Below are 11427 nucleotides of genomic sequence, written 5' to 3' on the forward strand. Positions count from 1 at the left end.
ACAGTTTTAGCTTTTAAAGATTGATGTATGAGCAGATGTGTGAAATCACTGCCACAGTTTGGGCTTTTGTGCGTTCATCCTTTTTCCTACAAATTATAGGCTGGATAAACTTGGTGGGAAAAAAAAACTAATATGAGTGATGCTTCTCAATCAAAATGACTAAGGCAGTTAGAAGGAAGTCAGGACACATGGTCCCCTTCTTCAAGACAACATAAGGTTGAAAAAAAAATATATATAAATTGCAACTCAGCCATAAAAAGAAGCTCGTTGTCAGACGGAAAGTGGGCACAGCTCATTAGCCATCTAATAGCACCCATCCTGTGAAGCATGGTGGTGGCAGTGTCATGCTGCGGAGGGACGTCGGAACAGAAGCCTAGACTGGGAAGAAACAAACGGACACCATTTTCATTTCTGTTTTTTTAAGAAAACCTGCCACTGAGTGCCAAAATCCACATATGAGGAAAGGGCTTTGCGTTTTTACAGCAAATGCCTGTCAAAACCGTCACTGTTGTCAAAAAATCTCACGGAATTATATGACGGTGAATGTATGATCCTGCTTTCAATAAATTGTGGTAGTTCCTGGACAAAATTAAGTATACCGTATTTTCCGGACTATAAGGCGCACCTTCAATGAATGGCCCATTTTAAAACTTTGTCCTTATATAAGGCACACCGGACTATAAAGCGCACCATTAATGCATCATGTCAGATTTTTAATCCAAATCAAATCATTCTCCATTTCATCTTTTTTATTTCAACTTCAGATGCAACAAATTACTTTATAATCACAAAATAATGATCCATAATCTTTTTGATTCATGATTCATAGTCTTCAGCGGGCCACTTGTGATTGATTTCATGACATAATGCACGGGCCAGTTTAAATTTAGGAATTTGGTTCATATATAAGGCGCACCGGACTATAAGGCGCACTGACGGCTTTTGAGAAGAATTTAGGTTTTTAGGTGCGCCTTATAGTCCGGAAAATACGGTATGTTAAATGTGAGTAGAAACTGGAGCACAGGGTCAGCATAAAAAAAAAACATTGAATTCAATCCATTTTCAATTTTATATAAATAACCAACTCTTCTCAAGGTGCTTTACATATGGAGCAGTTCTAAAAAAAAAAAAAAATACGCATTTACCCGCTGGTGCAACGGGACCTGACAAAATAATATACGATATACATAAATATATGAGGATTTCAAATATTTATTTGCTTCCCTTGGCTAATTTCTGTTTTTAGTCAAGGGAAACTGTCTTTTTACCTACAAATTCCAGGAAGACAGTGCTGTTATTCTTACCCTTCAGACAGTGTGCAGTTTTGTATTATTTATTGCCTCAGAAAGAAGCAAAAGGGGAAAAGTATATTATGCTGTCCATAAAGAATGATACCCAATGCCGGTGGGACCCCCTGTAGGAGACAGCAGTCACATTATCTCCCATTATTCATAAAATCCTTCTGCTTTGAAGCTCTGACACCTGTTTCGTTCCCACTATCTCCTCTTCCTCCTGTCTTTAGGGACTGCAACTTTAATGTACCATCTCATCTTCTGAGTTCTGAACACCCTTTAGATTTCGTATTCACTGTGAAAATGATCGCCCACATGCATCGACCTTGCTGTGGACCTGCTCTGCCTAGTAAGGAAGTCGATAGCTTGTAGTGAATATCAAATATGGGAAGTCGTGTCTGACCAATGTTGGTGTTGACTTTTTGAGAATGGCAAAAGTTGTAGCTATTTTTATGGGAATGTCGCTTTTATGTTCCACTGTACATCATCATGACGCGTTACAGATGGGATTGTAAACGCGAGACATATCTGGGATTTTGATCATCTTTATCGGCGAGCAGCTGGGTTAGTGAGAGCAAACTTTGAAATTGAGGTCAGGCAAAAATGACTTCAACAATAATCTCTAGTTTTGATCCGATTGATATATTTACAAATAATTGTCCTATATGGGTGGTTTGTTGAATCATCCACATTTTCTACTGTCGTCAAAATATTTTTTATTTATTTTTCAAATGCATTGATTTTATTATCATTATTATTATTATTATTATTATTATTATTTAATTTTGTGAGAGTTGCTATGTAACCTACAAATTTATTTTATACTTTGTGCAACTGTCTTAAAAATATTTTTTATTTATTTTTCAATTGCACTCATTTATTATTATTATTATTTAATTTTGTGAATGTTGCTATGTAACCTACACATTTATTTTATACTTTGCGCTGTGAAAATATGCAATCTATGGGTCATCCGAATGGTCAATAACACCCGAAGGATTCTCAGGGATGAATGAATCCGGGTCATTTATAGGACATGAAATTGGAAGATGTACCCGTGGGGGGTAATATATTTTCTGCTTGGTTTGCAAGTATTTTAATATCAGGGTTGCGCAGAGAATGCGGGGATATTAGCGTTGTAAGACTCTGCCAATGTATGTTGTGCATTCAAGTCAGACTCAAAACATCATTGTTTTTTGGGAGCTCACCGCCTAACACCTCATCATTGTCTCTGCCTTAACCGTGATTAATGTGCTTTGCCCTGCTGAGGTTATAACAACCGTAGCGTGGACCCATTATTGGCTTCACTTATGTGTTTGTTGACAAGCTGTCCAGAACACACTTAACATATCATCCAGTGTGAAGACTACGTTGTTTGGCAGTTACTCTATGGGGTCAAGATGTCATCTTATTACATTACCATCTGTTAACCATCGAGCTTCCTCAGATAGATGTACCTATAGGCAGGCATGGGAGGGGTCATGCATTGTGGCTTCATGGGATACTGCATAAATGCCAGCAGTTGCAGAGAGATATGATGCTCTGGCAGCCAATCAGGGTGAGAGAAAGGAATGTGGAACTGTAAGCAGAAACACATGGTGGTGAAAGGGAGGGAGAGAGAGAGAGATGCAAAAACAACAGAGGGATACTCAAAGATTTGTGACATGCCATCTTAGTCTTGCTGTGTCTTCAGCAGTATTCTGATTCAAACTGGGTAAGGACTGGGAAAAAAAGGAAATGCATGTGTGTCGCCATGTTTGTACCGTATTTTCCGGACTATAAGGCGCACCTAAAAACCAAAAATTATCTCAAAAGCCGACAGTGCGCCTTATAGTCCGGTGCACCTTATATATGGACCAAATTCCTAAATTTAAACTGGCCCGAAGCATTGGGTCATGAAATCAATCATAAGTGGCCCGCTGAAGACTATGAGTCATGAATCAAAAGGACTACGGATCATTATTTTGTGATTATAAAGTCATTTGTTGTGTCTGAAGTTGAAAAAAAAAAGATAAAATGGCGAATGATTTGATTTGGACTAAAAATCAGACATGATGCATTAATGGTGCGCCTTAGTCCGGTGCGCCTTATATAAGCACAAAGTTTTAAAATGGGCCATTCATTGAAGGTGCGCCTTATAGTCCGGAAAATACGGTAATAGATTACATGTACGGGTGTACCCGAAGTGAAGGATCACAAAAATCTAATTTATTAATGAAAATATAACATGGAATAAATGTGTATTTTATTGTACAAAAAAGTTTTTTTTTTTCAATAGATATTTCATAGCTGCCGGGAACCGCGCATGCCATATTCAATCAAAAGCAGTCGTGACTGAATATATCGTGAAATAAAAAAAATGTCGAATGTTCATCAGCTATTGTATCTCACGGTATGTCTCATTCCTTACCTTGGAGTTTTCAGAAAAGAATGTCAAGGAGAGCGAATAGACACTAAAGCGACAAAGTCCACTGTCGGAGAAACTTTGAGCCAAACACAAAGTCCATCCTTGAAGACTCGTGTGAACTTGGAAGACTAATCTGCCTGCAGGCTGTGATTCAGACCAAGGTAAGGCCCTTGACATTTTGAGCTGATTAAGAATTTCACCAGCCTTAGCCCTTTTGTGTTGTGTCAACCGCTCGGACATCACATTACGCCATTTCATTATCATGCAGTCACATCTAATAATGGCATCAGCGTCCTCCAAGCTGGTGAACCTCTTTTAATGCATGGTGGCCTCAGAGTGAGGGCTAAGGAGACAAATCAAGCTTGGAACTGCTAGATAAGTGCAACTGGGCATTTAGCCCGAACCAAATTACATTGCTGTTGCATTATGTCCCTGGTATGCATGTATTAAGCTCTGACCTTTTGACCTCATTGCCTACAAAAACCTTCACCATTTTTTTTTGTTCTTATCTCTATTGCATCAGAAGAAGAGCTTCCTGTCCTTTGACCATCTCATTAGCATAGCGAACAATTTAGCATGTCTGCTACTGGACTGTGAGAATAACACTAAGGGCCTTTTCCGTGCTGATTTGCACATTGTAGAATGATGACTTACAAGTCTACAATGAGTGACTCATCAAGAAACAGTCACACTTAATGTCAAGTTACTCCATATTCTGCTCTAAAGGATTTTCAAATGAGCAACAAAAACATATGTGAGGCTCAAAATATTTTTAGTTTTAAACTGGAGCACAAATCGTGATGAGGCTGACCTCTCAAATGGCAAAATAAGTCTACCCCGGAAAAGGGACCATCTGTGTGGACAGAAGAATGGCCCAGAGGGACTAAACTGTGTTTCCCTGTTTTATCCTTCCAGTCGTGTGTGTGTGTATATGTGTGTGTGATGGCCTTTTGATACAATACACATTTGTGTAGATAAACAGTTCCTCTGTACACTTCAGACTGCGCTAAACATCCTGCAGATGGACACGTGCATGAGGTTTCCCTGATCAGAGCGAGAACTCTTGGGTTGGGCCGAGCGACATTGGGGGAAGGACAGAACAATGCCATAAGACCAAAAAATGAGGTTGACTCATCTGTATCTGACAAATGGTTAGTTTCCTGAACGATAAGGCTGCAAAATGAAACAATGAAACGGGGAAGAGGATGGAGGAGACGGCTACAACTTGGCACACTCCCTTGTCTACTTAAAACGGAAAACATGACCTACCCACTGTCTTTGTGAGGTAATTAAGAATAATGGCAGGCTGCTATATGCTCCAAATACATCGCACTAACTTGGGTTTGTAAAAGTCTTGTCATCGCTCTTCCTTCTGTCACTCTGTCTCTGGTTCTGCGGCATAGTGAGCTAGCTATTCTTAGCCAAATCCCTTGCAGGTGAATTATGGATGAGGGGGGTGGGGGGGGGGGCTCATAATGATATTTGGCTGATCAAGTATCTTGCTGAAATGCCACTTAAGGTGTGATGGAGCTGGCTGAACAATATACGCAAAAACACACAATTACCCACTACATCCATGCATTTGTCCATCCATCCATGCATCCATCCATCCACCCCGCCCCCCATGCAACACCAAACACCGAGGACAAGAGCGTTTTATCATTGAGGTGTCTGAGGACATGAGATATGAGACAGACAAAGGCGGTGTCAGACAAACCACAATTGGCGGCAAGCAAAACAAATGGCTGCTATATGCTTTACTTGCTCTCACTAAAATCTCATTTCAGAGTTTTAAGATTCTGACTTGCCCGAGAGCACCAAAACCAAGTCACGCCCATCTGCATCTTATTGCCTTTATAATTTATGATTTTTTTTTTTCTTGATTTTTAAATCAGATACCTTTGAGTTGTTGCAAGGAATCTTTTTTTTGGTCCTTGCATTCAGCAGAATATTTGTAAGGTAGTTGGAAGACCAGGTGCAGAAACTCTTTATGGGATTGAAGTCTCTTGAATTTTTCTCATCATGTTGACAGAACTTTTTGGAGTGTTCAGGCCCCAACCTAAAGATTCCTCCTCTGTCATCAGTCTCCACCCCGATTCCAAATTGTGTCCACCTGATCCCGATTATCCTCACGTGTTAAATAGTCCGCATCTCCTCTGTCTTGTGCTGAAGTGTTTCCCCGTGATCAATGAAGTCAACAGTCCTCGAACCCCAGCCCATGGTCAGAACCTTTTTTAATGTTACCTTTCACAGTCATTGTTTAATTGTACGTTTGGCAATAACTCTCGCCTTTGGAGTAAAAAAAATACCAGAAAAAACATTTTGAAACTTTTTTAACCTAAAAAAATGATGTTGAATTTATTTTTATTTATTTATTTATTTTTAATTTTGTCTACATTTATTGTAATCTATTTCTAGCCATACATTTTCATTTAACTGGTTAACCTTATTTGTATGCTTGTGCAACCTTGGCATTATGTAAGTATAAGACATAAAAAAAAAGTTATAAATAAACCTATAAATTATGAAATTGATTTATATGGTCATCTTTATGAAATAGGTTACTAATTAAGGTGGGGCACATGACAGTTGCATTGAATTACAAAATATCCAAGTCAAATTTAACAGAATTAATTGTGAATGTTCATCATATACTAACATCGAGATTGTATAAAATGTAAAAAGTTTACAATCTTCCAGCTTGCATAAATTTCTGCTTTCACATGTAGCTTATCCTGCAGCTACATTTTCTACAGCTCCTTTACAAGGTTACATGTATAGCCTGTTCAACGTGTACATAATCTATGAGACGTGATATATGACTATGGCTTGTGCTCATGTTACTCTAAAGACACGACCTTCAAACATAAGAGAATAAACAGAGCGGTGAGAAGTAGTTTAGTCATTTGCAGGTGCGTTTACTTCAACCAGGGTCCTTTCCAATTTTTCCACGGTCCCCAGATTTATGTGGCATATAATGGGAACATAAGTTTAGTTTCCATACACACATGTGCTGGCTTTGCTTGGTTTGCTCAACCCTGAACAGCACAGGAGAGCAGAGAGGCATCAGTGTTTCCATCACGACAGAGCCACATTAAGAAGCATCATCAGGATATATAGCATTTTTTAAAAGCCGCAACCTGACACCAGGCTGTCAGGAAAAAAATATATATTTGAAAGCAAAAGTTTAAAGACAATTTTTTTTATAAATAAATAAACTCGGTTTTACCCAGGAGACAAAAATTGCTTGCACATTACCAGGATTGTGTTTCTGGAATTCTGCTCGCACGGAACCCCCCGAAACCATAGATCTGCTTAGCGTGTCCTGGATGCTGATCAAAAAAAACTTTGATTTCCTCCCTGCTCAAGCGGTCGCCATCTCATTTTCCTATGAACCCACCCTCCCATCTGCTTCCCTTCAAGCTATTTCTCCACATAGGAAAAGAAGGTTGTCTTTGTCCCCGAGTGTAGCACACCACGGACAGTCCAAAGTCACATAAAGCAGTTTTTTCAACATCTATGTTTTTATTTTGCCCCAAGAAATACTGTAAAAAAAAAAAAATTCTGCTCCAGAGGTCAATTTCACCATGAGACTTTGGAATACTGTAATGAATTTTTAAAATGATCTGTTATCGTATTATTGGTTGATATATCAAAAGTAGCAGTGGTATCAGTACCGTATTCTCCGCACTATAAGGCCCACCTAAAAACCTCCAATTTTCTGAAAAGCCGACAGTGTGCCTTATAATCTGGTGTGCCTCATATATGGACCAATATTGAGCCACTACGGCAGGCGTGTACAAATAAATGGACTTATATATGGACAAAGTTTTAAGATGGGCCATTCATTGAACGTGGCCATTATAATCCGGTGCGCCTTATATTTGGACAAAGTTTTAAAATGGGCCATGCATTGAATGTGTATTTTATAATCCGGTGCGCCTTAGTGCGGAAAATACGGTACTTACTTTCAGTGACTACACAAGATTTGAATGCTCGTACGGGTATCGGTCCAAAAAAAAAATACATGTCTCTTCTAATGTGGTGAGAAAATGTGACAAAACTATTTAGATGACAACAATAAATATAAGACATATGGATAATGTAAAACCGTTTTTGGTGATAAAGTTCTGTTCATTTTGATCAACCTGCACAACATGACTGCTCTGAAGCACGAAAAAAATGTGCAAGGTTTCCCAAATATATCAAAATATATTTTCTCAGCGCTATACAAGCTAGTAAAGATTAAATCCATGTCGACTTCTGCAAAAATGTCCGATGTCAGTAAAGTCAAATTCAGGAGCCGTAATCTTACACAATATAATGTGTCCATTCAAAACAAGCCATTTAGCTTTCCTAAGACTTCTTGGGTGCTTTTCAAAGGTCCTGCATCGTCTTACTACTACATAAGGTTTAATTACCTCTCCGGGGAAATACCTGAGCAGTGATCACAACTTTAAAAGACTCATTGATGCCAAACACAACACGACCTATGCAGGCGTGGCGCCTGCTGTTTACAGGGAACTGTCTTGCTGAGCGGAAATTGTTTGATCCCTGATGTGCTGACGGATACCATCTCAACGATAAACACTAAATGATTGACAATGATGGCTGACAAGGTTTACATTGCCATTTAATGGCAGTTCCAAAGATAATGTCTTATCTCCTGTCTGTCTAGGAAAATAGAAGAGGATATAAAAGAACAAGAGCTGAGGGGGAGAGAAGACTGAGCTAGACTGGGCATGTTAGAAAATCGGAATAGCACATCTGCAGATCTGTTTGATCATCTCTGCATGGAATTTGCATGTTCTCCCTCTGCTTGCATGTGAGTACTCCAATCTTAACCCTCACTTATTAAACAGATGCTTCTTAGCTTAATTGTATGCCGGTTTGTGTTGTGTTTATTTATCATTTTTAATGTATTATACTCATTTATACTCCCTCCGGGGAGAAATTCAATTTACACTCTGTGGGATCTATTTTGTTGCACACCACATGGTGAACTCAATCACACATTAAGGCGAGCAAGGACAGTTTGATAGAGCAGCACCATGGACAGCGTCTTGCTCAAGGGCACATTGACAGTAGCCAGCAAACTAGGATCTCTGTTGAAACAAGTTTTATATTTTTGTCAACATATAACCCAAACCTATTACCATCCCATCTCCTAACTCCAAGATGACCCACTTTCAAATGCAGTCACTGTTATTATTTTCAACTTATCTTAAACAATGAGTCATGGGAGATGCATGAGTGAACACAATAGTGTATCCTAGTATGCTCCAATGATGTGGATTAAATTTAGTCAGGCAAGATTTAGCAAGGCCACTGCTCCATGTAATTTAATTAATTTATTATTTTATTTATATATATATATATATATATATTATATTTATTTTATTATTATTTATTAATTTAAAAATTAATTAATACAATAAAATGTAAATGTGAACCACCCCCCAAAAAAATCAGGGCAACTAATCTCTCCATCTAATACAATGGGTATTTACTCAGTAAGGATTCTTCCATGCATGCAAAAACTAGCTAGATTAAAAAAAAAAAAAACTTTGGAGCCATATCACAGCGGACACCATCTGGCTGATTGAAGGACTGCTGAGTGTATAGCATATTGCTGCCTGTCAGGTGAAGACATTGACGCTGTCCCAAGAGGGAGAGTCAGCAGTAGCAGGCAGAGTCGATAGTTGCTGACGAAGGTGTCGCATTGGGAAAACATGCTGTCATACATGATATAGACACAGCGGGCTTTCACCAAGACAATAGAAAGACTCGTATGGGGGGGCAGTGAGTCATGACATCTACATGCTGGCAACATGAAGTGCCACAGCCTGAGGTCGAGGGGCTGCATCATAGTTATGATTTCCTTCGGAGGGGCAATATGTCTCTCAATATACAGTACAGGCTACATAACAAACTCATGAATACCTATTTTTGGAAAATCAGAGACTAGTTCAAATATTTTCAAACGATGAATGGTAATAAAAATTGCTAGCAATATCTCTATTTTTGAGAGTAAAGACAATTTGTAATTTTAATAATGACACATGAATTAGATGCACGATTCGTCTTCACGGGACACATAAAATGATGTGGTGGGCCGTAACTGGCACCCGGGACTTGAGTTTGACACCAATAAGCCTTCAGGCTCCATATGCCACCACTTTCTTAATATTCTCAAGTTGGATCGACATGTATTCCTGGAGAATGGAGAGTAGACTCAAGATTTTACTGCAGCCTGTTGATGTCACGTCACTATAAAAAAAAAAATTAGGATGTGTTTCCAGTTGAGGTTAAGATGTCGGCACCCATCTGTGTGTTCTATCGCAGAAAGTAAATATATGACGACCTCCTCTGTTGAGACACATCCTGACCTGGCAACAGTTCAATTTTCCAACAACACTGTTATCTTCATTTTAAGGTATAAACATATTTCATATATATTGTCCTTATTCCACTATTGAGCGTTAGATGCACATGTCCAGTTGGATCCCGACTGTTGACACTGGCTCGATGACAATCTGGACACTGCGTTGTGTTGACGAGAGGGAGCTGAGCCCCTGCCTGGCCTTTTGTGGAGAATGAGTATAAATAATTCAGAGTGATCTCAATCTGAGCTGTCTCTGAGGTGCTTAGCCATTACCATGGGATGAACTGATATTGCTGTTGCATGACAGGCCACGGAGAGAAGCGAGACAGTGGTAGTATAAGACACCCTTGAGGTATGCGCGATTAGCTTAAGAGGAACACACTGAAGCTGTTACTTGGAGGAGATAAAAAACACTTTACAACATCAGCAATTTACTTTTTATTTTTTTTAATGAAGCTTAAAGTGTCTGCGACAGCTTTTTGATTCATTCGTTTTCAACTCAAGGTCACGATAAAGCACGGTGAAAAACAAACTCGGGGAAAAAATTCCGGACGTTATGATGATGTGTCGTTATGATGTGTAGTGAGGTAAAATGTGTCTAATCGCACTCACAGCGTCCACTTTTACCCTGCTGGTAACACAACTGCCTCATTGCTTTGTTTATGAGCGAAGCGGTCTCACAAGGAAAACAAAAAGAAATATGACAATCTGAGTATCTACTTTAACTCATTCTCTGCCAATGGCAAATATTTATCTTTTAAGAATCCAGGCATTCAATCACAGGTACGTCACATTATATGATTAAAGAATATTTTCAAATTTGGGCTGTCATAAAGTCACGGTATGTTTTGTTGCTCGACTAATGACACTGTAAAATGTTTCTTATAGTAGCTAAGTTTTCTCATATTCTTTCCTTTCTATTTATTTCTTTTAAAATGCCAGCTTGATTTATTAGCCTCACATTGCCGATTAATCTGTTTCCAATCATTTACAGTGGGACTGAGATTGAAAACATTAAATGTTAATCCTCAAGACCTGTTTGTGTCCTTTGGGTACGGGGTTATTAACTTCAATCCAAACCTGCTTTGAATCATAGATCTAGAATTAGTAGTCTTCATTGAAGGATTCAACGACCTTGATAAGGCGAAAGAGTCCAACAACAAAATGTATCCTTCACCATGCTTAAATGCAGCTGGGGAGTATTTTCCTCCGGTGCTTCATCTTGTTGTGATAAACAAAACACTTGTGTGCATTGCCGCCCCAGAAAACAAAACAAAATTACATTTTGGTTTCATACAGTGGACTGCTTTATTATTTTTTTCCCCGGATGTTATATCATGACA

At 38.8% G+C, this 11427-nt stretch overlaps 1 protein-coding gene across 1 annotated transcript in view; it reads left to right on the forward strand.

Annotated features, from left to right (window-relative positions):
* Positions 1-8267: 8267 nt before the first annotated feature.
* flrt2 (fibronectin leucine rich transmembrane protein 2) overlaps positions 8268-11427 on the forward strand; it is a 69405-nt gene continuing 66245 nt past the window's right edge. Inside the window, exon 1 of the mRNA XM_061270118.1 lies at positions 8268-8524. The gene's annotated coding sequence lies outside the window, so the exon portion shown is untranslated. The remainder of the gene's footprint in view (positions 8525-11427) is intronic.

This window comes from Syngnathus typhle, linkage group LG22 (genome assembly GCF_033458585.1).
Source record: "Syngnathus typhle isolate RoL2023-S1 ecotype Sweden linkage group LG22, RoL_Styp_1.0, whole genome shotgun sequence".
Lineage (NCBI taxonomy): Eukaryota > Metazoa > Chordata > Actinopteri > Syngnathiformes > Syngnathidae > Syngnathus > Syngnathus typhle.